Source organism: Euprymna scolopes, chromosome 30 (assembly GCF_053919585.1).
Source record: "Euprymna scolopes isolate OS-2025 chromosome 30, ASM5391958v1, whole genome shotgun sequence".
NCBI classification, from domain to species: Eukaryota; Metazoa; Mollusca; class Cephalopoda; order Sepiida; family Sepiolidae; genus Euprymna; species Euprymna scolopes.
The window spans coordinates 85,736,277-85,763,670 of record NC_136511.1 but is presented as its reverse complement, the minus strand read 5'-3'; the positions used below and the strand labels follow the sequence as shown (position 1 = coordinate 85,763,670).

Genomic DNA, 27,394 nt, shown 5'->3' with positions numbered 1-27,394 from the left:
GTTTTGTTGTAATTTAGGCACCGGGGGGAGGCAGGTAAGTACTTTTTGACGGACCGTCTTTAAAAATCTACCAAAAATCAGGTAATTATCCGATCAATACGAAATTTTCAGCGATTATTAAGAGAAGAATGAACTTTATAACAGTGTACTTATTTTTCATAAACGATATATATTTTTTTTTTACTTACAAAACCCTCCCTTGTTTTGAGGTGGTACAAATATGCTTAAAATAATCATCTGAAACTGAACACAACATATTGTGTTGTTGTAAGGGACAGAAATATAGATTAAAAAAAAAAAAAAATTGTTTGCATACCTTATTTTGACGTCTGAATATCAGAACTTCGATTGTGTTTAATTATCCCGCTTTTGAGTTTTGAAGTGTGAAATTCGGTGAATATGTTAAGTAAAATAATTAATTTAAGCAAAACAAAAAAAAAATTTTTAATATTTATACGAAAAAAAGCCATTTTAAAATCTTTGATAAATAAATTAACAATTTTTTTTTTAGCGAGCCGAATAATGCATGACCATTATTAAAACAGGGCATGCTTTGAAGAATCAATACAAAAAAAAAATTCGATAAATATTGTGCCCTTTGTGTTAAAAATAGCATCATTTTTTCGATCCCATTTGAAAACGTTTGCCGCCTTTCGACTACGGTGGACCAAACGCGCTGAAATACTTTTTTTTTTTATTCTGCTTTAAATTGCCCCTCCCCCCATTTTGGGGAGCCACACACATACACATTAAAAACCAAACTCATACAAATGGTCACCCATCTGGTACTGGCCAGCCTCAGCGTTAATAATACATTGAAATTTTCGTTACTGAAAAATAAATTTTTTTGGCCTGTTTGGTCTTCCATAGTGTGCTTTTTATCGAATACAAACGTAAACAGTGTCAATCTAGACTCTAGATCGACGCGAAGTAACTGGTTGCCTATATGAATAAGTGGAATTATTTGAAATCCAGGTACTTATAATATTTTTGCATATTCTCATAGAAAATCATCCTAAATCTTAGTTAGACAACAAATAAATAAATTATTTCAAAAACCTTTTTTAAAAATTATTTATGTACGTTTTTTGTGCAAGACAAAAAGTGTCAATTGTTAACTTTTTGGGAAAATTTAACATTTAAAATTTAATTAAAAATAGAAAAAGTTTTACATTATTCTGTTTTCTATATGATAAAATTCAGGGTTTTATCTTTCTGGAAAAAAAAAGTTACTCAAAAATAATGGATTTTAATAAATGTAATTTCGTTTTAAAAAACTTGATTTTTCGGCTATTTTTGGCGGTGCCTATTTAAATTCAAATAATTATATTACTGAGAAAAACAAAATTATCAAGAAAAAGTGTTTTTTAACAATATTTATTTTATGCGAAATTTTATTTACAGCTTTAAGGCAAGTGAAATAAATAGCGGGATTTTATAAATATAAAAATAACTATTTTTTAATTATTTTATTTTTTTCAGCTTTAGAAAATGTTGAAATTTTTATCGACCTATATTTATATTGTTTAGTTTTCGTAAACTGAAATGGGCGGGAGGGGGAAGAAGAACTAAAATATAATCTATATTATAGCGCTGTGTGTTTGTGTGTGTGTGTGTGTGTGTGTGTGTGTAGTCACGAATAGGCTCCTATATGGTTTTGACTATTATAGAAAACTGATTACATATAATGATAGATGTATCGAGACACAGGAATGGGTATGTTTGATTTGGCAGAACGGTGGTTATTAAAAATTGTGGGGTCTGCGTTCGTGCCTGGTCTACAAAGTATGGAAATTAAAAAAAAAAAAAAAAACGTTTACAAGTGTTTTTGAAATAGATGCACATAAAAATACTTTGATAAGTATGTTTTAACTTAAACAGGATGGTATAATAAAATTGTGGGGGTCTACGTTCGCGCCTGCTGGCCTCCATAGAATGGAAATAGGCACAAACGTTAATAAAGACTTTTCATATCTATCTGCGTAAGTATAATTTGATAATTATGTTTCAGTTTGAAGAAATATGGAATAAAATTATGGGGTGTTCGTTCGCGCCTGACCTCCATACAATGGAAATATGTTACACAGTTTAACAAGGTTTTTTAATATAGATCCACAAAATAGTGTGATAAGTGTTTCAGTGTGAACAGGTATGGTATAATAAATTATGGGGTTTATCTATTTTATTTTTACTTTCATCATATTTTGCTTTGGTTTTGATACACCCAAATTCGAAGCTATCTTTTTACAACCCTCCCTTTTCATAACCTATCATACTTTCATAAATCAGAGTCCATTTTCTGTAGGCTGTTTTGGTACTTTTGCTAGTATATATATATCCTGCAATATATTTAACGAAACCTATTTTTATTATGAACGTTTATTTAATAATGAATATCAAATTTCGGGAAAATATGACGATTATTCGATTTTAGCTAGATTTTTAAAACCTGGGCATTAAAAACGTTACTCACTACATAGGAACGTTGTTCTAAAGCGTCGATAATGTGAACACGATTTTTGTCTGGCATTTTCATTATTTTTGTATGCTGCAAAATTTTTTTTTTTATGCTGAAAAATCGTATCTTTTTTTTGGAAAAGATTTTTCCAATGGACTTTTTTGGGAAATGAGATTTAATTATGTAAAAAAAAGTTTTTTTTTTCATTCGTCACTGTCATTAATGTATTGGATACGTTTTTTTTTGTTTTTTTTATGATGCTTGTTTAAAATACAGGAGAAATGTCAGACTTTTGGCTAAATAAATTACAAAACGTTAAGTACTTGTACAGTTTAATCAAGACATTAAAAAAAATGAAAAAAGTTTATATTATACATATCCGTTATGGAATGAAGTTCTCAGAGAGAAAAAAAATTCACTTAATTTCATCTAGTTGTGTTGTGCTCTTAATATCAAAGAAAAACATCATTTTTCGCATGCACGCCAGAAATTAGACAGTGTCGCTAAGATTTCATTTAAATTCGTAAAAAAAAAAAAAAAAAAAAAAAAAAAAAAATTATATATATGTCATAAAAAGGAGAATTTATTTTGGAATGGGTAATTTTCTTATAATACTCATCATCACTAATAATAAATAAAAAAATTTTTTAAAATTGAAGATTTTGGAGTTAAATTAGTCACGTTCGAGTGATTCCCCTTTTATAACGGGTGCAAATAAGTAAAAATTATGAATTTTACTATCAGTTGAATTTCACAATCGTAAGCGATACTTGTGCATCTATGTTATCGCGCTAAAATAACATTCAGAATACCATTCTTAACATGGGGAGGGTGTTTTGTAATTATTTTGTACTTTAATTTAATAGAAAATATCGTAAAATTTAACTTGAAAATACTAAAATATTACGGTAACACCACAAAAGCTTCAAACTAATAGATTCCGAAATTACTTTGTTTTTTGTTTTTTTTATGGAGAAATCTGCAAAGCAAAAATTACAAGAAAAAAATATTTTAAAAATTATTTTTAAATATTAATCAACTAAAAATAATTAGTGAATAATATTCCGATAGTAAATGAAAACCATGTGCTAAAATCGCTGTAAAATTTTAGAATTTAGACTAGATCGGTTTCGCATACGAAATGCCAAATACGGATCGTGCTTAAATACCATTTAGAAAGCCATTCTTAATATGGGAAGAAGTTACAAAACATGAGAATGTTTTGTAACTAATCTAAAAATTGAAAATCCTTATCAAAAAAATAAATAAAAATAGGATGGTCTAATATTCTGCATAAATACCAAAAATAGAATGCCATAGGCGGTGGAGGTGTAAAATTAGTTACTAAATTGTAAGTAAAACAAAATGTTAGTAAACAACTTAATATAATTGCAGTGAATTTTGTAATATCTTTCACGGAAAGATTACATAAATCCTAACGAGATTTCTTAAATCTGAAACTTGTATTTTATGCAATTTCTACTATCAATGCGAATAAAACCAATGTTTTCAGATTAGCGATAATCTTTTGAATAGTTTACTTTTATCCTTTCCAGATATTTGTTGTACAGGAGAAAAAGAACAATTTTTAAGAAAAATAGCAAGTATTTTCTACAGGGAACAAAAACGCCCATCAGATAAAATGTTGATTTTTTTTTTTTTAATCCAATCATTAAAAAAAAAAAAAAAAACCTTTTTATACATATATATATATATATATATATATATATATATATATATATATATATATATATATATATAAAATGGGAGAAATAAAACTAGTCGGAAAAAAAAAGAAAAAAGACTTGTTAAAGAAATATTTTAGAAGATTGTCAAGCGTTTTTCGTACAAATGTCCTTGTTAGAATTTTAATATTAATTATCGGACGCCATTTTGCATTCCGCATTTGAATTGAACAGAAAGAGATTTCAGTTTTGACGTTCTGGTTAACTGGAGTATCTATTAGGGATTTGTCTTTAAAATATGCAACATTATTGATTTCTTTATAATTTTAATAATAAAAAAAAAAAAAAAAATAGGATGGAAATAAAAGCGAAAGTTTGAGGATTCATTTTTTTTTTCTTCTTCGCCGTTGAAAGGGAACAGAGGGAGAAGGTAAGACAATACTGAGAGGGAGGAAGAGGAGTTGAACGGTTTTTTTTTTTTTTTTTGGGTTTTTGTTTTTTATTTTTTTGTTTCCGGAAAATCAGAATTTAACGAATAAAAAAAAAAAAAAAACAGTTTAAAGTAAAATATACACACACAAACACTTTAAAAATGAATGCCATGATAAAAGATTTAAAATGAAAGTAAACGCGATTAAGACTTTAACTTAAGACTGCTAAGAAAAATTCATATGTATTTTATTTGAAATCTGATTTAAGTAGTTATCTATGTATAAACAATTTACCTGGAAAATTGTGTAGAATTCCGATCAGTTTTTAAATAAATATTTCCTTAAACATTTAAAATATTAAGCCCTTTAACACCCTAATTGTTCGATTACTTTTAATGCTAAAATAATTCAAATGTCTAATGATGACAAAGGAATAACCATTTTTAAAAATAGATTTAAGAGAAATGTGAATTTTTATAGAAAAAAAAAAAACTTGGTTTCATGGCAAATTTAAATATATAAAAATATATAGAAAATAATGAAATCAAGCATTAAAATGTTTTTTATTTAAATCAATGCGATCGCGATAAAATATATCGTATAAACAGAATTTATATAATTTAACTAAGTTAAAGTTGTTATCTTAAATTAACAAGGGAGGCTAAAAAGGAAAACATTTAAATGGACAATAAAACGGTTAAGTCTTTAATGTGAAAGAAAAATTAGGCCAAATTGAAAAGACTGGCCTGGATTCTTAGAAATTTCTAGGAAGAAATTGTTAATGGGAAGGTATAAAATTATTAAACAAGAGGTTTAAATAGCTAATTCTTTCATTTTTATTTTGTTTATTACATTTATTTATATATAAATAATTTGGAGTAAATAACTCGAATGAAATTAGTAGTAAACGTTCTTGCTCGGTGAAAAAAAAAGCTAGAAATGGCGAGGGTTATAAAAACGCATACCTTAAAATCTTTTTTTGTCTCGGAAATGAAACGAAAATCGCCGGGATTGACAATCAAAAAATAACAATGATTGCTACTAGAGAAAAATAATACCTTACAATTGTCAAAGGAATATAAATCTAGATTAAAATAAATAAAAATCAGTTATATTAAGGAGATTTAGAAGAATCTCATGAGTATACTCGAGGAGAATTAAGAACGCATTCACCATTTGGATCGAGAATTAATGGAGAAATTAACACAGAAATAAAATAATAAACAAACTTACACCGGTCCGTTCTGCTGGGTGATAATTTAAGACGATAAACAGTCGATTAAAACAAGTTTATCGGGACGGATGATATAGGATAGATTTCCGATTTCTCTATATAGTCTGCAACGTAAAAGTTGTCTTATCAAAATGGCGTTCTAGTTTCAGCTTGGTATGCAAATGACGATGATGATGTCACTGCTATCCCAGAATGCAACCCAAAGTTCGAAACTTGCAAGAAGCGACAATGTTCTCTGATAGAATTTAACGTCCTTTGGAGTCTACCAACACCGTTTAATGTTGGTCCGGTAAAAAAAAGAATCCCTTGATTTGGGTAGAAAATGGAAGTGTTAGTAGGGATAGAAAGCGCACGTCGCTTCTACCCTGATATTCCGAATCCGGGTAGGGACGGTCGTTGTGTAACCGGAAGTGGACAATCCACTCACTTCCGCCTTGAGATTTTTTTTTTTTTTTTTTAACTAAAATTTTCTTTCGCCAACTTAGTCACTTTCACACCTCTTATTGCTAATTTTCCTCGTTATTAAAACGACAGCTTTTTTCTTTCTGTTTGCTTTCTTTTATTTACTTAATTAAAAATTACTTTGTGTCAACTTGTGTTATCCTCCTGGACACTCATAGTAGTCGTAAACGAACCATGCCGGTCTCTCGTATATGCTGACTACAAGTTAGTAGTAGAAAACCCAGTAAGTAACTACTAAACAAGAAATAGTTTTTAAAAATGAATATTTTCTTAAATGAGATTAAAACGGTTTAGTTTTGATTATTAGTTCATTTAGTTTGTAATACATACAGTAAAAAAAAAACAAAGGTTAGAAAAAAACATTAATAATTCGATGGTGTCACTTGAAAAATTCAATCCAGATGCAGGGCTTTCATTTTATTTGTTTCAAATAAACCAGCCGCCTGTAAACAATTTTACGTTGTTTTAATTAAATTATCAGTTTTGAAAAAATCAACCATAACTTTTTAATCTTTTTCTGTTATTTTTCTGCGTTTACTCTTTTCAGAAAAACGAATATAAGTATTTATAAAAAATCGATAGATAGACTAGGTACTTGTATAAAATTGTAGTTAAAAAATGACTCATAAAAACTTATTTAAACCAATTTGTTGCTTATGAATTAAAATGCCAATATCAGTTTAGCTTCTTTTTTTTTCTTTTTACTTTTATTACTACTACTCAAAATATAACATTTATTATTTTTAAACATGATGATTAAAAAAAAAAACCTAAAATTCAACGATTTTGTGAAAAAATTACGTTGAGGAAAGTAAAGCACTCGTGATATGTCCTTATTCTGTGTAGCAGTTTCCGGTAAATAAATCCTCCCCCCCCCCCCCCCAAAAAAAAAAACAACTGACATAAGAGAGGAAATGTAGACGTATCATCGACAAAATCACGTGCTATGCAAATGTCTACAGTGAAAATGTCGAGTTGTGCATGTAAAAATAAAATAAGACATCAATCTTATAACTAACAGATACATGGCTTAATTACTTATTGTGTTTATTGACTTGTATATTTGATTCTGTTTCTACTTCACTTCCGGTTGCTTTCATTTTAATTGATTGTTTTTTACTGTATCTATTATTTATTAAATTGTTAGGTGAAAGTACGGTACAAAATGTAAAAGAAACCCCCTTCTCTATGGTCAATTTTTTTTTTTTGTTTTTTTTTTTCTAAATCTAATATTCTTTTAAATTCTAGAACATGGGGAGGGGTAACCGGATGTGAAGTGGAAACAGTAATCGTAAAGATAATTTCATTTTCTGAAACAAACTACCACTGAGAATTTTTGCATTTTATAAACTTACCTTGATTATTATCCGTAGTTGATCATATTAAAAACTTCTTTTTTTTTTCTTTTTTTTTTTTTCATATTTAGAGATACTTAAAAACCTAATATATTGATACTTTGAGTAATTTGATAATATTGAAAAGTTGATGCTTATTGAAAGCAATAATATTTTAATGGTTGGAGAGACTTTATAAGTTGATAATATCAAAAGCGATATATTTTATTTTTTAAGGAAATTTAACAATTTTTAACAATGATAGGATATGCAGGTTTATTAGAAAGAAAACTGAATTTGTATTATTTGGGTTCTTCGAACTGCCGAAAATTTAATTCTGCCTTAAGTTAGACTGGATGCTCCGAGATGGGGCCAGTATAAAAGATTGCGAAATGATCATTATTTCGCGACCCCAACTCGGGAGTCAGTTAACACCTAGATGATGAATGATGACACGTCGACTCTGTCGTGAGTTGCTGGACAAGCTCAGAAAGGAACCAACAACACCCGCATCCCACAGAGGCCCCCGTCCGCAACATACCTCATTATCACACCCAGACTCGGTATGGCGCATGTATGTCAGCAACCAACTGGTAACAAATGAAATGCTCATATAGGTACTGCTAGCACCCTACTACATCACATAACATGAATAGGCGCAATGTAAGAAGCTATAGGACTGACAGCAGAACACAGATGACATCGGCACCCCTCAGAACTCTATGGAATGAAGTGGTCTACACCAACTAACCTACTAACCTCACAACTGGCCCAAGGCACGGTCAATATATATCCAACGGCCAGCAGTTCCCATCACTCCTCCTAGTACATATACACTAATCACTCCTCATAGATGTAAAATGGCAGAGTCGAAGACGCCTTAGGGTAGAACTGACCCTCTCGGATCTCCATACCCCTCTTGGCATTGGTGCTTCCCTTATTTTTTCAACAGAACTACCGTTGTGTTCTCATTTTGAGTAGCATTTGCACAACATTTTGGTCGATGTAACCTCTGCCCTTTTTCAGATATATCTTGTCAAACTCTGGTATCTATCTGACAAACTCTGGAATCTGCATGGAATTTTGAATGGAACCCTTTTATTTAATCCACAGGAATAGCATGTTCTCCTTTCGTCAGCCATGACTAGGTAGAAGTCCTAAGTAATTCGAAATTGTATTTTGGGTGTCGCCCACACTGAAGATTGAACCTTCAACCTCCAGAACAATGTAACTTTACAACTGAATTTTAACAAGTACTCTATCCATTGTGCTATGGGTCCTTGCGGAACCTAATACAAATAAATCAATCCTCATCTCAAAAATTCAAATGAAAACTGAATATTGAATAACAAAGTGATACTCTTTCATTATCAAATCTTACTTGTTTCCAGCTTTGCTTCTCGGCTACTAGAGTCTTATGTGGTGCTGGAATGTCACGTAATTTCGAGGATATAACCCCTTTATAATCTATTTTTCTTTGTTGGCCTCAGGTGTCTCACTGCCACAGTCAAATTGGAAGCAAGTAAATTTTCTTTAAATCACTTTATTATTCAATATTTAGTTTTCCTTTCTTACAATCCAATATTTTCCGCATTGTTTTAGCTTTCTAATAAACTATATTTGGCACATTTACATCATCTTTTTAACTGTTCATGACCTGAATTATGATGTAGATGATTAAAATTATATATTGTTGATTTTAGTTAGTTTAAAGGGTAATGATACTATGATTGTCTTCAAATTATGAAGTTAAACTACCAGTGAGAATTTTTACATTTCATAAACTTACCTTGATTATTATCCATAGTGCTTGAAAAAAAAGTGTGTATATGACAACAAACGAAATCCTCCACTCTCTGAAACAAATGGTGGCATACTGAATGTAAGCAATCAGCAGTTGCAGTCTGGAGGTATCTGGCATCTACCCAGGTACTGAACTAATATGTACAAGGCATGTTTAAATCAATTCCCACTTTATTTATACTGTTGTATTCATTTATTTATGATTGAACAAATTAGTTTAACCAAGTCATAAAGGCTTAATAACAGTTTACTTTTTTGTAAAACACTTAATAAATTGATGATATTATATGGAGAGCTAGCATTCAAAAGAAGGTCTACTAGTCATCTCCAACTCTGATACAAAGATCCTATGGGACAAGGCATGAAAGTGATAGACATTAGTATTGGGTCTTGGGAGAGAATTCGAAATGATTGCACAAGATGGAAAGAAACCTTGCAGCAGCAACATCTGGAAGCAAGGGAGGAAAAGCTGTTGTAAGGAGCGTATCCAAAGTGATACATTTCTATCTCTCTCCTCTATTTCTATCTCTCTACATGCCAACATGTTTCAAAATGTCAACACATCACCACAACGTAAAGCAATGTGTCAAAGACAATTTTCCAAACTCCTCCAAGCGACCTGCTTTATGGAGCCCAGCACACCTCATTTGCATGTGTGTAGCACGACTTTGTGAGATTGTTCGAGACCATGTGTGTTAAAACCTTACGGATGTCATTATCCCAAACCAAAATTTTATTTTCATTATATCTAAAAAAAATGAATGTGGTCATATAGATTTTTGTAAACCATAAACAAAAGTACCAAATTTATTTTGGTAGCTCAATTAGCCATCAAGTTATGATCATTCAAAGTTTGTCAGAAAGTTGAAAACTTGCCATCATGGTCCAGAAGCCAAATTTCATAGTATATAATTAAAAATGTAAGCTACTAACAAGTGAAAAATCCTTATAAATGTAATGTCATCTTGTGGTAAATGAGAATTAATGCTAATGAAAGCAATAATTATTAGATGAAACCAACCTAAACACTAGGCAAAATTCCACTACCAACGGGGAAAAAAATGCAAATATGACATGGAAATGCAACTTTGACTGTTCATATCAATTTCATTTCAATAGCTAATGCATTGAATCTTCTTAGTATGATTCATAACATATTAGAGATCAAGATAATTTTTTTCTTTTAATTATAAATTGATAAAACTACTCAGTTGTGGACCATGTAAAAGCAGTCGAACAGACAATTTGATAAAAAGGGCAAAAAAGGGTTTAAAAAATGAGTTAAAAATATACATGATTGAAATTGTTGTAAAAATATAACGATTGGAGATAGAAGCTTAAAACTTTGCAACTTTACTCATTTTTGGGTGAGGAATTTAAAAAAATGTTTGCCTTGTTTCTAATAGCAAAACTTTTTGCCGCAGAAATATTTTTACTTTAGGGAATTTAAACTTACCAAAAAAGGGCCAACAACAATAAGATTTAGAAATTTGTTATACAAAAAGTTACAAGCCATGTTTTTCAAGCATTGAAAAACTTTCAACTTAAAAGACAAGTAAACAAGTAAGATATTTTATAGGCAGAGGTCTTACTACAATTCCTTTCTTTGTTGATTTTCTCTCAGAATTCTTTCATAAGCTCCTGCTATGGTAGATATATCAAGAACACTCCAAATCATACCGTCACTTGAAACTGGCATTACCTCAAAACCCCATCTGTAAACAAATGCTGACTCTACCTGTGCAATGTCATCTGACAAAGCCATTGAAAAAAATCTTTTCTACCTTTGGTTTGCGATAAAAATTTTATTACAGCACTGGATGCAGTATATACTGACTTAGCCAATGTAAAAGTTGGGGGTCATCGTAGACTACCATGAGAATTGTCCTTGATGCTCATAATTGAAGATATCCTTATCTTGTATCTTTTCAATTTTTAAGAAGTCTGGCCTTTTTTGCTCCCTTATCGGGTATCAACGTGTCTGGTTAATATTTTCGTCAGTAGTTCTACTGTAATTGTCGTCATTCTTAATATTTTCATTGTGATCGATTAAGATGCTAGGTAATATTTCTTTACGTTTTTCATCCACTCGATTGCCATTTTTTAAATTTAATGTATCATTGAATTTTACACATCTAACTCTTTTTATGGCATTTTGGGCTGGAAAGTGGATTAAATAGGCTTTTAGCATTTAGTTTACTGGTATTGTCTATAAATGCAAAACAATCTAAGCCAAATATATGCATTCGGTTCATTTTGGGTTTTACACTGCAAAACGCTTCATACGGTGTTTTGCCTAATATTCTATTGAACGATCTATTTCTGATATATGCTGCTGCTATTAAAGCGTAGTCCATAAACTATGCATTAATTTTGATTTGATCAGTAGGCATCTTGTCATCTCAAAAAGGGTTCGCCATGCCCTTTCAGCGGTGCCATTTTGGAAGGGGGAATACGGCATAGATTTCTTGTGTTTAATACGGTGGTTAATTAATAGAAGTTCAAAGTCTTTACTAGTAAATTCAGTCCCATTGTCTGAGCAAATACATTTTACCGAGCTGTACGGGGCAATATCAGCTAAATATTTTTTAGTGGCGAGGGTAGTGTGGGATTTGTTTTTTAGAAAATAAACTATAATTAAACCGGAAAAATCATCAATAAAGTTCAAAACGTACCTTAGATTATTTCTCCCTATTGGGCTGATTGGACCTGCCAAGTCACAGTGCACAAGTGAGAGAATTTTTGTAGCCTTTTTGTCTGGCGTTTTGCTTATATATTTTGTCAATTTCCCCTGTGCACACACATCACAATTTGGGAGATTGTCTGAAGGTATTATTTTCATGCCTTCGACTACATTTGGTAATTTTTTAATATCAGCTGTATTGCAGTGTCCTAGAATTTTATGTCAGGTTTCCAAGTCGTGATAGGCAGTTTTTGAGGGAACCATACTTTTTAAATAATATAGTCGGCCATTTTCTTTAATGTCAAATACAGTTCCATTGGGGTATATCAATTTTGACTTGTTTTGGTCAAACTTTATATTCGCGCCTTGTTTAATGGCAGCCTGCACGGAAAATATGTCTTGCTTAAATGTAGGTATGAACAGAGCATTTTTGAGAATACAGTTACAGATTTCGCCTTTATTATTTTTTAGGGATATTATTGCATTGCCTCTTTTCAAGACTATATCGTTTATTTGACTACCGTCAACAAGTTCGACAAAATGACTTTGTGGATTAAAGTTTTAATCAAAATTAATAAAATCAGATTCCTTGGTGATAACATGTGCTGTAGCACCACAGTCTATAAGGAGATTTTTACCGTTTGTGGTATTGTCAAAGTTACATGTGAATAGAAATGTATGTTTTTCCTCAAAGTTCTCAACGTTTTTTACGGAGTCCATTTTAGAGCATTTATATCGACATTGAAAACTTTTGTGGTTGGGTCGTTCACAATTATAGCAGATAATTTTATTCTTTTTCTTGGGAAAATTACTTTTGGGGAAAATGTTGCGGTGAGGTGCATAATTTGGTGGTGTCTGCTTTCGAGAAGCATTTTTGAACTTCATAATATTGCTGGAGTTATTATTGCCGACGAGCATACGATTAGTCTCTTTGTAACTGTGCAATGCCACTTTAAATTCACTGAAATTTATGGGTTTGTCTTTTTGCATTATAACAGTTGTAAATGGTTTAAAATCGGCTGGAAGTCCCTTGAGGGTCATTGATATCAACAAGCTATCACTTATTATTTCACCTGAGAGTTTTAAGGCATTGGTGGTTGTTTCTGCCCTTATAACGTAGTCGATAATAGTTTCATCCTCATTATGTTTCAGAGACATTAGTTCTGTATATAGTGATATAATTTTCGGTTTCCTTTTTGATAAATAATGCTCTCTTAATATGTTCAATGCTTTCCGTCCATCATCCAAGGCATCTCTTATAATCAGAGACAGACTTCTATCGTCTAAGCATTGAATCAGTGCTGCAAAAACTGTTGCGTTCTTTTCGCAAAATTCGGGGTCGTTAAGATTCTCTGTTGGAGATTGTATAACTTTGTGTAGTTTCTGAATCCTTAGATACCCCAGAAATTTTACCTGCCACAATTCGAATTTAGATTCTGAACCATCAAAGAAAAGACAATGGCTGGGCGCATAATCTGTTAAGTGTTGAGACATTATGTTGAATAGAGATGGCGGTGAAGAAGCAATGTAGTACGATCCTGAGTGTAATTGCCAGTAACAAAGATGGGGGCGAACTGATTGAATCCAAAATTCAACAATTTTTATAGTAACTTTAGAAGCTTTTCATTGGTTGCTCACGATGACTTGTGGTTATAAAAACAATTGTCGAAATCATTAGTCTCATACCCTCCATCAGGAGTCAAAAACATTTCACAAGATCTGATTTGGATTCGGATAAGAACCGGCGCAAATATGTCACAGCTAACCTCACAAATAAAACTGTGCATCTGCAATTGGATTCCGGATCAGACCTGTCCATCATTAACCTTAAGACATGGAAAAGGCGAAGGAAACCAACCATGCGGAAGATGAACAAATCAGCTTGAGCTGCGACAGGCAATAAAGTGGAATTTGAGGGAGAGCTCACACTCCCGGTGACCTTAAATGGTGTTACTAAAAGAGTGAAAGTGTATGTACATAGGACATCCGAAAACCTCTTCGGTACTGACTGGATGGAGTGATTTGAATTGTGGGACCAACTGAAGGACGAGTTAAAAGAGGAATTTCCAGAAGTATTCTCACCAGGACTAGGAAAATGTACAAAGGCTATAGCAAGATTCGAACTAAAAGAAAACACTCTGCCCATTTTCAAGAAGAAACAAAATGTCCGATTTGCAGCAACAGAGAAAATCGACATGGAATTGGATCAGCTAGAAGAAGCCGGGATACTATCGAAAGTAAGCAGCAGTGATTGGGCTGCCCCTACCGTATATGTGACCAAGAAAACAAACCAGATTCGTGCATGTGCGAATTTCTCCACGGGTCTGAACGCAGGCCTCAAAGATTACCACTATCCACTCCCCACACCAGAGAAGATATTCAACAAATTAAACGGTGGTAAAGTATTTTCTAAGGTGGATGTGAGCAACGCATATTTGCAGATCCCCGTTGAGGCAAAATATTCAAAACTCCTCTGCATAAAGACACACAGGGGACTCTACAAGTTTGAAAGGTTAGCTTTCGGAGTCAAGGTCGCACCTGCGATTTTCCAGCAGGTCATGGACACCATGCTGGGTGGTCTCAATTTCACTTGCGCCTACTTGGATGATATTGTCATAGCCAGTAAATCCAAAGATGAGCACCGAAAACATGAAGTTTTTGAAAAAAGTCAAAGTTTCGGTTTGAAAATAAAAGAAGCAAAGCGTGACTTCCTGATGAAGGAAATATGTTACTTAGGTCAAATTATTGATGAAGATGGTAGACACCCTGATCCTGAGAGGGCGGAAGCCATAAAAAACATGCTTGCTCCCAATGACGTGCAAGCACTACAAAGCTTTCTGGGCCTGGTTAATTTCTACCAAGTCTTCATCAAGATATGCATGATTTGCACTAAATGAACTGCTGAAGAAAGAGAAAGCCTGGGACTGGACACCAGAATGCCGGAAGGCGTTTGAGAAGATCAAAGATATATTAACTTCAGATCTTTTTTTGACACACTATGATCCAAGGTTGAGAATAATAGTATCGTGTGATGCAAGCTCATTTGGTGTGGGAGCTTGCATTAATGCCTGACGGTACCAGCGTAGGGGAATAAATAAGAGCACCGGATTACCGGTGTAGGGTAAGGAGTGAGGTCCCTTGAGAAAAGAAGAGGAGAGTCCGTACACATGAGGCACAGACGCAAAAAGTTCTTCTCCTAAAAGACAATGTTGGACAGGCAGAGTACAACTCTAGAATACAGTCCTCACTCCTCCCGTAAACCCCACTATTGAAGTGAGTAATCTTTTTACCTTAATGTTCTGAATTGCAGTGTTGTCATGTTTTCATGTTTGTTAATAAATTCTTGTCGTTTATACTTGTTGTACGTTTAGTAATTATTAAAGCTGGTCGGTAGTTTTGGGACTTGGAAGAACCTAAACCCGTACCAACAGTGGTGACCCCAACTAGCAACACAGAATACGCAAAGCAACGTTTTTTTTATGTTTTAATAACAAAAGGAAAATGCGTAAAATTAAAGTTTATTTTTAAATAAAAATAATCCATAACATTGTTGGTACGGGTTAAGGTTCTTCCAAGTCCCAAAACTACCGACCAGCTTTAATAATTACTAAACGTACAACAAGTATAAATGACAAGAATTTATTAACAAACATGAAAACATGACAACACTGCAATTCAGAACATTAAGGTAAAAAGATTACTCACTTCAATAGTGGGGTTTACGGGAGGAGTGAGGACTGTATTCTAGAGTTGTACTCTGCCTGTCCAACATTGTCTTTTAGGAGAAGAACTTTTTGCATCCGTGCCTCATGTGTACGGACTCTCCTCTTCTTTTCTCAAGGGACCTCACTCCTTACCCTACACCGGTAATCCGGTGCTCTTATTTATTCCCCTACAGTATTCCCCCCCAAAATACGGAGTACCTGAAATAAATGGGCAACATTTTTAATTTTATTTAAACCGTCACAAAATTTTTTAAATGTGCTGGCCATCTGACATGTCTACCTGACCGTGTCTTTTTCTTTTCTACTTTCTGAAGCGTCATATCTACCGGCATGGCGTTTGGGGGTGATACTTTCAGATATGTCTCTTCCAGTGCTGCAGGTTTTAACCTGTCTACCGAAATGTTTTGTTCCTCATTCTTGATAAGCACCTTGAAAAACTTATTTTGTCTCTCTACAACCTTAAAGGGGCCACGATACGGCGGTTGCAAGGAATGCCTCCTTTCCGTATCACGGATAAAGACGTGCGTGCAAGTCTCTAAACCCTTAGGTACATATGGGACCATGTTCCTATTCGAGCCTGAGGGAGAATATGCCATCTTCGCCATTTTTGTTGTTAGCCAGTCAACAAACGCTGTCATGTCCATAACTTTTTTTGGTGCTTCAAAAAAGTATTGTGCTGGCAACCGCAATGTGGTTCCATATAGAGCCTCCGCTGCTGAGCACTCCATATCTCTTTTCATCGTTGTCCGCAGTCCCAACAATATTAGTGGCAGATGTTCTAACCACCTTGTATTGTCCGTAAGCTGTGCCCGTAAGGAGGCTTTCAGACTGCGATGTAGTCGCTCGACCATGCCGTTTGCCTGGGGGTGATAAGCCGTGGTGTGTATACTCTTGGTGCCCAAACGTTTTGCAAGTTTATGAAAAAGGTCTGACTCAAACTGTCGACCTCTGTCTGATGTAACATTTTGTGGTACACCGAATCTGGCCACCCAGCCAGCAAGGAATGTCCTGGCAGTTGTGTATGCCGTCATGTCTGGCATCGGTAGAGCTTCAAACCATTGTGAGAATCTGTCGATACATGTCAGCAGATAGCACTGACCTTCACATGTCGGAAATGGTCCGGTGATGTCGATATGAATGTGCTGAAATCTCTCATCTGGAACTGGAAACGTGCCTAGAGGAGCCCGCGTGTGACGACCGACCTTGGCTTTTTGACACTCCACACACGTTTTCACCCACGCTCTTGTATCAGCTTTTATTCGCAGCCAGACATATCGGTCTGTTAGTAGCCTTACAGAGGCATTGGCCCCTGGATGCGATAGACCGTGTACTGCCTTAAATATGTCTTTGCGTAGCGATGCTGGAACGTATGGTCGCAGTTTGTTTGTGCTTGTGTCACACACAACTTTTGTGTGGCTGGTAGGGTTGGTAATTGTCACTAGGTTCAATGAAGTTGGATTATTCTGCAGGAGATTTTGTAAATGTTCATCCTTCTGTTGTTCTTTAGACAAGGTGTCGACGTCAATTGCCGGCTGCAATAGGAAGGAATTAATTCCCCACGATAAGGTGTCTGCTGGGATGTTGTCTGCTCCCTTGATGTGCCGGATATCCGATGTCAATTGAAGGATATATATATAAATAAATAAATAAGATAAAAATAAATAATAATAATAATAATAATAAAAATCATAAATAAATGTGAAATGGCGTCGCCCACATTCAGTCTGATTCCAACGGATGTACGGAATGACCCTGCGTTGTTTTTCGCACAGCTAGATTTATATTTTCGGCAGAAAACGATACTAGGACAGACTGAAAAGTTTTGCCATGTGGCGACTATATTACCTCAGGATGTTATCGTCGAGGTGAGAGACCTAATTATATCTCCTCCCACGGAGAAACCATATGACACCCTGCGAGAAAGAGTGACAACTGCTGTGTCAGTTTCAGCACACAGACGAATCTCACAATTATTAGAACAGGAAACGATGGGGGATAGCACGCCGTCACAGTTTCTAAAGCGCCTGCAGAAGTTGGCTGAAGGGACAATGGACAATAATATTGTCAAACACATCTTCCTACAGTGCATACCAACCGAGTATAAGGTGGTAATAGCTGCACAAGATGAATCTATGCCAGTGGAACGAGTGGCTGAGATAGCCGACCATATTGCCGATATAATGTCGACACGGTCGTCAACGGTGGCTATCATTCAGACATCGGAGAAAGACGAGCTACTCTCCAAACTAATGGAGGGACAGACGAGATTGGAAGCTCGCATGAACAAAATGGCGGAGGACATCGCGAGACTTACCCTCGAGAATAAGGAAAGGTGGGGGGGGCGCAGCCACTCCAGAGAACGGAGGCAGAATAGGACCATTTGCTGGAAGCACAAGAGATTTGAGGAGAAGGCAAACTCCTGTATCCCACCGTGTAGTTATAAGAGTTCGGGAAAAGCTTAAACCGACAGAAGAATGCGGCATCAACTGCCGGTGCATCTCGTTCAGGCCGCCTATTGTATGTGGTGTCCAGCAGTGGGACATGCAAACCAGGATAACGATTTTCTGAGTCTCTTGAAGGAATACCCTTCAATTTCAGTGCCTTCTTTCCATAGGGACGTTTTGCCACACTCCACCACACACTATATCGAAACAAAGGGTCCGCCCGTTCATAGCAAAGCTAGGCGCTTAGCACCAGAAAAGGTAACAGCGGCCAAGGCTGAATTTCAGCAAATGATGAAGTTAGGCATAGTTCGCCCTTCAAAGAGCGAATGGGCTTCACCTCTTCATCTTGTCAACAAAGGTGTTAACACATGGCGGGCATGTGGGGACTACAGACCACTGAATGCAGTCACTAAACCAGATAGATACCCAGTACCACATGTTCAGGACGTGACAGCAGTGGCTCAAAATAACCGTTTTTTTACAAAATTGGATTTAATTCGAGCATATCACCAAATACCGGTGGAGCCCGAACACATTCCTAAAACGGCTATCATCACCCCATTCGGGATGTTTGAGTTCATGCGAGTTCCTTTTGGGTTGCGGAATGCAGCACAAACATTCCAACGGTTCATAGACCAGGTGTTGTCAGATTTGCCATTCGTCTGTGCATATATTGACGATGTACTTATTGCTAGCCAAACTAGAAAGGAACATTTTTTTAGGACACTATATTTCAGAGGGGGGAATATCCCCATCACCAGAGATGGTCAAGTCCATTCAAAATTTCCCTATCCCTGCCACAATGAGGCAGCTGCGTCAATTCTTGGGGCTGATAAACTTTTATCGTAGGTTCTTACCTCACTGTGCACAAGTACTTTTACCATTGACAAGTTTGTTGACAAATGTGAGGAAGTGTGACATTGTATTTTCAGAGCACGCAGTAAAAGCATTCAATAAGATCAAGGCTATGTTGCAGGAGACTGCAAAATTGTCTCACATCCAACCCAACCAGGAGCTGTGCCTAGCAGTGGATGCATCCGCAATTGGAATTGGAGCGGTCCTACAACAAAAATGTGATGCGGACTGGAAACCCATTTCCTTTTTCTCAAAAAATTAACAGAGACTGAGAAACGCTATAGTACATTTTCCAGAGAGCTATTAGCTGCATTCTCCGCGATACGCCATTTCCGGCAGCTCTTGGAAGATCAGCAGTTCCATATCCTCACGGATCACAAACCCCTGTTAGGCGCTTTACAGTCTTCCTCGGACAAATATTCTCCCAGAGAGATTCGCCAGATGGATTATATCCTTCAATTGACATCGGATATCCGGCACATCAAGGGAGCAGACAACATCCCAGCAGACACCTTATCGTGGGGAATTAATTCCTTCCTATTGCAGCCGGCAATTGACGTCGACACCTTGTCTAAAGAACAACAGAAGGATGAACATTTACAAAATCTCCTGCAGAATAATCCAACTTCATTGAACCTAGTGACAATTACCAACCCTACCAGCCACACAAAAGTTGTGTGTGACACAAGCACAAACAAACTGCGACCATACGTTCCAGCATCGCTACGCAAAGACATATTTAAGGCAGTACACGGTCTATCGCATCCAGGGGCCAATGCCTCTGTAAGGCTACTAACAGACCGATATGTCTGGCTGCGAATAAAAGCTGATACAAGAGCGTGGGTGAAAACGTGTGTGGAGTGTCAAAAAGCCAAGGTCGGTCGTCACACGCGGGCTCCTCTAGGCACGTTTCCAGTTCCAGATGAGAGATTTCAGCACATTCATATCGACATCACCGGACCATTTCCGACATGTGAAGGTCAGTGCTATCTGCTGACATGTATCGACAGATTCTCACAATGGTTTGAAGCTCTACCGATGCCAGACATGACGGCATACACAACTGCCAGGACATTCCTTGCTGGCTGGGTGGCCAGATTCGGTGTACCACAAAATGTTACATCAGACAGAGGTCGACAGTTTGAGTCAGACCTTTTTCATAAACTTGCAAAACGTTTGGGCACCAAGAGTATACACACCACGGCTTATCACCCCCAGGCAAACGGCATGGTCGAGCGACTACATCGCAGTCTGAAAGCCTCCTTACGGGCACAGCTTACGGACAATACAAGGTGGTTAGAACATCTGCCACTAATATTGTTGGGACTGCGGACAACGGTGAAAAGAGATATGGAGTGCTCAGCAGCGGAGGCTCTATATGGAACCACATTGCGGTTGCCAGCACAATATTTTTTTGAAGCACCAAAAAAAGTTATGGACATGACAGCGTTTGTTGACTGGCTAACAACAAAAATGGTGAAGATGGCATATTCTCCCTCAGGCTCGAATAGGAACATGGTCCCATATGTACCTAAGGGTTTAGAGACTTGCACGCACGTCTTTATCCGTGATACGGAAAGGAGGCATTCCCTGCAACCGCCGTATCATGGCCCCTCTAAGGTTGTGGAGAGACAAAATAAGTTTTTCAAGGTACTTATCAAGAATGAGGAACAAAACATTTCGGTAGACAGGTTAAAACCTGCAGCACTGGAAGAGACATATCTGAAAGTATCACCCCCAAACGCCATGCCGGTAGATATGACGCTTCAGAAAGTAGAAAAGAAAAAGACACGGTCAGGTAGACATGTCAGATGGCCAGCACATTTAAAAAATTTGTGACGGTTTAAATAAAATTAAAAATGTTGCCCATTTATTTCAGGTACTCCGTATTTTGGGGGGGAGTACTGTAGGGGAATAAATAAGAGCACCGGATTACCAGTGTAGGGTAAGGAGTGAGGTCCCTTGAGAAAAGAAGAGGGGAGTCCGTGCACATGAGGCACGGATGCAAAAAGTTCTTCTCCTAAAAGACAATGTTGGACAGGCAGAGTACAACTCTAGAATACAGTCCTCACTCCTCCCGTAAACCTCACTATTGAAGTGAGTAATCTTTTTACCTTAATGTTCTGAATTGCAGTGTTGTCATGTTTTCATGTTTGTTAATAAATTCTTGTCATTTATACTTGTTGTACGTTTAGTAATTATTAAAGCTGGTCGGTAGTTTTGGGACTTGGAAAAACCTAGACCCGTACCAACACCAGGAAACCGATTGCCCATGCATCAAGAATGCTACCAATAGCTGAAAGACAGTACTCTCAAATTGAAAAAGAAGCCTTGAATATTATATTCACTGTGACAAATTTTCATAGATATTTACACGTCAGAAAATTTACATTGCAGAGAGATCATAAGCCGTTGGTGACGATTTTTGGTTTCAACAAAGACTTACCGACATATACAGCTAATAGACTGTTGAGATGGGGTACATTATTACTAAATTATGATGTCACCCTGGAGTACTTGTCTTTGAAACAAATTAGCCATGCGGATAGCTCACCTAGGCTGATACCATTGAAAAGGGATCTGTTTGAAGATTCCATCATTGCCATTCTTTGGACGGACAGGAAAATAACAACGATGATGGGCAACACAGAGAACTTCCGGTGTCTCTACCAGAGATTAAAAGGAAAACAGACAAGCATGACTTCATCTGTAACATAAAAAATAAGATCGCCATAAAGGGCGATGTTCTGGAAATATTTTCACTTTGCAATAAAGTTTTACTATATAACGAAAGAATGGTGATTCCCAAATGTCTCCAAAAACAAATTCTACAGGATTTTCACACAGGACATCCTGGGAAAAATCGTATGAAGAGTTTGATGAGGAGCTATGTCTACTGGCCTAAAATGGACAAGGACATCAATGAGAGGATAAACCTTGGCCGAAGACTGACCAGCCATGGTCTAGGGTGTACATCGATTTTGTGGGTCTGCTTAAGGACAGTTATTACTTAATCATAGTCGTTAGGTACAGCAAGTGGCCTGAGGTATTGAGGTGCAGAAGACTGACAACTAGAATGACTACAAATTTCTTACATGAACTGTTCGCACGTTTTGGTGTAGTAGATTGCATCATAAGTGATAATGGAACCACGTTTACGTCTGCTGAGTTAAAAAGTTTTGTGATATGTTCTAGTTAATCATATCACCACTTCCCAATACCATCCGTGGTTGAATGGGCAAGCGGAACACTTTGTGGACACTCTTAAAGAGCACTGAAGAAGGCTCAACAGATGAAGCACTTCGACAATTTCAACACGTGTATAGGATTATACCCAACCTGAACATACCAACAGCAGTCTCACCTGCAGAAATGATGTTTGCGCAAAAAGTGAGATCCGTTTTTGACAAGCTCTTACCCAAACAGCCAAGGCCACTAGTGACCATTTGTGTACCCAGTAAATGTTTCATGTCAGGTGAAAGAGTGTTTTCCAAAAGTTATAAGAACAACACATCATTCTGGGAGGTGGGTATAATTACTAAGAGAGTCTGTGACATAATATATATCGTCTAAGGACCAACATATACCCACAAATGACACCAGAACCAACTAAAAAGATGTCGATCAGTTGAAACTAACGACAGTCCACCATTGGAAGATGAGCCGATAGACACTGTCTTCGAAACTTTTGATCTTGAACCTCCTCAATCAACGCCTGAACTACGGCAGTCGTTCCGTAAGAGAAAGTTTACCGAGCCATTGATGGTAAACCCTAAAAGGAAGAGGTACTGACAGCTTTTACGAACAAAAAGCTTGAGAGGGGGGTGTTGGAGACGCCCTTCCCAGTGATTAATGGACTATCTCATGACGTCACTTCCTCTGGTGACCTCACTTCCGGTAACGAGTACTGGTGCCCAGCAGTCAGAGATTGATACGTGGCCAATGAGGTTGTGTGCTAACACCCAACAGTTGAGGAATGGTATTGCTCAACCTGCCTTACCTGTAATATATGTGAATACATGTTTGTTTCTAAAATTCATGTGTTCCTTTCGTTTTATTACCATTAACACCATAACAACAATGTTGCTTTCATTATGAAATTGTTTTATTAAAATTATATTTTCTTAAGCAAACTTTTTAATAAATGTTTTTACAATTATATTTTGATAAATTTTTATACAGTAAATGTTTTGGTTTTCAAATGGCACTCGCCCAGTTTAGACAATTATGAATATGTCATTTTCATTTTCTGTTTTTAATAATTCTTTTCATTTTCTGTTTTTAATAATAAAAATATATATACGTTTCATGAAAAACATTCCCGTTTTCATTAATAAAATCGAAACATTTTCAATTAAACAATTACGGATATATGTTCTCTTTCACTTTCTTTATTTACTTTTTTTCATAGTTCTTTCCGGAAGTAATTAATATTTAGTTTAATTTTTTTGTTATTTATTTCTAACTTCGGTCATAATTTAAAATACTGATTTCTCCCTCGGATTTTAACGACAGGTGCGTGAAAAAAAATGACGTCTCCATTTTTGGCGATAAACTTCTACAGAAGTACCGTCTCGGGAATTATTAAATAAACAAAAAAAAAAATTATTTTTAGAGCGAAATTAATTTTTTTCATTTATGTGGCGTATGTGCACTAGGTGTATCAGAATTTTGTAGGAATTTTTGACACCCCTAACACGAAACTGCGAATAAATATAAAAAAAACTCGTAATTTCTCTTTTAAAAGTGGGTTGTTTATTTTCTTTATGGATTATACTTCCAAAATAAACTATTAAAGTTGTTTTAAAAGTAATAGAAATATTTTTTTTTATTTTTTAAAAAACAGTAATGAATTTTACGAACTCAATATTTTTCAATTTTTAAACTTTAAAAATCTATCAAAGTTTTTTTATTGGTTCTATTTTTACGATATTTTCAGGGTCAAATGTGAAATTTTATGCTCTTTTCAATAAACCGAATATAATATTTTAGACAAACGTTTTTTTTTTAATTCCCACCCCCTCCATTTTCAAGTGTCTATTAAAAAGTAAATAATTAATTTACTCACCAAATTGAAGAAAAAAGGTCAAATTAAAAAAAAAAAAGTAGTGTTTTTTTAGAAATTTACCTGTAAAGTTCAAAGTTTAAAACCTTTTTTTTTTAACCACGTTGTTTGTTTTTTCTTTTGTTTTTTTTTAATGAAACCTTTGTCCTTGCTCCTTTAATTGAAAAAAAAATTAGGGCTTGAATTACATTTTTCGAGTAGTTATAAGCTTGGAAAACAGGGGGTCGAATAATTCACGCCTCCCATTTTGAAATGTCTATTAAAAAGTAAATAATTAATTTACTCACCAAAGTGTAATATATCACAAATTGAAGAGAAAAGGTCAATAAATAATATATTCAAATTTAAAACAAAAAAAAAGTAGTGTTTTTTAGAAATTTACCTGTAAAGTCCGAAGTTTAAAACCTTTTAAAAAAAAAACACGTTGTTTGTTTTTTGGGTTTTTTTTTTTTTAATGAAACCTTGGTCCTTGCTCCTTTAATTGAAAAAAAAATTAGGGTTTGAATTACATTTTTCGAGGAGTTATAAGCTTGGAAAGACGGGGTGAAATTATTCACTATTTTTCACGAAATTTCTGACACACCTATATGCATAAGTTAATTATATTTTCAGTCATTTTTTAAGTAAAAAATAATTTAACAAAACCCTCAAAAATGCCCGTTTTTACGTGAAATTAATTTTTTATTTACACATGACTTGTTGCACGTAACTTAAAACTTAGCTATATTTTAATTTTTTTTTAAGTAATTTAACTGTACAGTCTTATAAAAAAATAATTTAACAAAATGTTAGATATATCAAAATCGCCCGACAGAACATAAAAAATTTTTTCCGTCAGTCACACGCAACTAAAAATGTTTTTTTGGTTTAAAATGTACCTAGCTTGATTTGTAAAAGATAATTTAACAATGCTAAAGTTTATCCAACCAAAAGAAGATAAAGCAAAGAACATATGAAAGTTTGAAAGAAGATATAAAAAATAAACAACTGATATTATTTTTTAAATTGTAAATTTTCATTTCTTTTATTGACGTGCTTATCGCACTAAAATTATTATTTTCAATAATAACTTTCTATAACTTTTAAATAAACGAAAACAAACTCACTTGAGAGTGAAACAAGTTGTTTGTTTACGTTTTCATTGAGTCGTGAGGCTTGTTTATTCTGACAGTTGATTTTTGTGATGATACTTGTACTGGTACTTTGGTCACTTGGGATTAAGTTGTAAATCTCAATGTGTAGGTACAGTCACTTTTATTAGTGGCGCTCCTTGATTTATGAGCATAGTAATATGACACCAACAGATTATTAAAGAGAAAATATTTCTCTACATTTTCGGAATTTTTGCAATCTCTTTCATATTTCTTTCATTGAAGATTTCAAGTTGGATTTTTTTGTGAAAAACAACTCACCATATTGATAAGTGACCTTTTTTCTTTAAAATGGTACTATTTTTTTATACCTAGAGACTCACAATATAGTGCGCACCAAATTTGATAAACACCAACATTTTTTTTGTGTAAAAATAAAGCCACATTCACCAAAATTAGTGACATAACTTGAAGTAACCTGAAAAAAAAAACTATTAAAGACACAAGAAGCAGAATTACATATCTATAAAGCAAAAAGATAAAATTTTATTTAAATCAAAACTTTATTAAAATAACCCAAAAATAAACGAGATATCGCAAGTTGAAGTTAAGGGAAATTTAACTTTATTTACCAGTTTTCGCATCCTAAACTAGGCTAGTTTGGGATACCTAATGTCATCTTGGATCTCTTTTTATACCAACCCACAGGAAAGACACACACAATGGCATTTGAAAGGTCGGCCATTCTTATTTTCCCCACACTCTTCCCCTGATCTCATGATTACAGAAATGGCAGGGAGGTGACAATCACCTCCGCTGGGTGCTTCTTCGCAGTCTGATGGTCGAGGAACACCACATCTCCTGGGATGCTAATGACATCTGTGTCACTGCTTGATGGGGTTAGTACGAACCAGAGCGATGGCCCACTAGCCTCAGATCCAGAGTCGATTCTGTCATCTAGTGGTGATTGCAACTGTGCTGCCAGCCACAGGTTTCTAATGTGACGGGGAACACTGTCAACCAGGACGGCCTGCTGACTCACTTTGTCGGTCACTTGGCCCCGCTTATACCTGTCGATGAACCAGCTTCCCAGCGGCTTCACTCAAACAGGATCCATTCTGGCATACAACCCTCGCTCTTTTTTGTTGGCGACTGCTCTGTTGAAGTAGATTCCCTTTTCCCAGACCCAGTATTAGTAGATTGCGTTTGCAGGCACTGTTCCTGGAGAGACGCCATCCTTCAGCATGATGTTGTACCAGTACACACCTTCCGAGATGGTGCACTGCTTCTTGGCCGCAATTCTTTTGATGCTGCGATGGCTTCTCTCAGCAATAACATTGCCAGATGGCACATAAGCACACCACAGTCGCAGCTACACCTCTTACTCTTCTAGGAACTGCCTGACCTGACAGCTGCAGAAGGCTGAATAATTGTCTGTCCGTACCTCTCCGGGTGCATTCCTTTCAAAGAACACAGATGACAACTGCTAAATAATGTAGGAGGTTTTGCATCCAAGTGGTCTCCAGACTGTGAAACGCATAGGTCCACAATCGACGAGGGTGAGAAAGTGATTACCACTGTAATGTGTGATATCCATGCCCACCCTCTGCCACATGCTGCTCATCTAAACTGCCCCCTCTTCCACTGTATCAGAGCTGTTGAGTGATTGGCATGCATCACAACTTTTGACCGCTCTCTTGACATTGGCGCATGCTCATTGCAGGCAAAGATCTAGGGAGAAGACTGGTGCTGTAGCTTCCCCCTTGCATGGGCTGGTGCCCTTGGTTTTTACACTTATAGCACTAAGGCACATTCAGCTTCCGAATCAGTAAACACAACGAAAGACAATTACGGGCCAAATGATTGGGCCCTCCACACTTGTGGCAGTTGTAACTGTGCCAAGGTGCTGCAATCCACCCTGTTATGGCTGCATGGCTGCGGCTTGGTCTACAGTGCCTGGGCTCTTTTTTAGTATCACCCGCACCCACATTCATACCAACACCTCGGAGATGTCCATCTCGTCTACCTGGGACAAGGCTCGGTGCAGATTTTCCATGCTACTGCACAATCCTGCAACAAATGCACACACCAGGCCTTTGTCTGATATTCCTCCAAACAGGGCCG

General features: G+C 35.7%; 1 protein-coding gene across 11 annotated transcripts in view; it reads right to left on the bottom strand.

The window, feature by feature from the left end:
• The window catches only part of LOC145254879 (uncharacterized), a 182,963-nt gene extending 175,842 nt beyond the window's left edge, over positions 1 to 7,121 (bottom strand). For all 11 annotated transcript variants that reach the window (XM_080113754.1, XM_080113756.1, XM_080113758.1 and 8 more), the window contains exon 1: positions 5,808 to 7,121. The gene's annotated coding sequence lies outside the window, so the exon portion shown is untranslated. The remainder of the gene's footprint in view (positions 1 to 5,807) is intronic.
• Between the last annotated feature and the right edge of the window lie 20,273 nt (positions 7,122 to 27,394).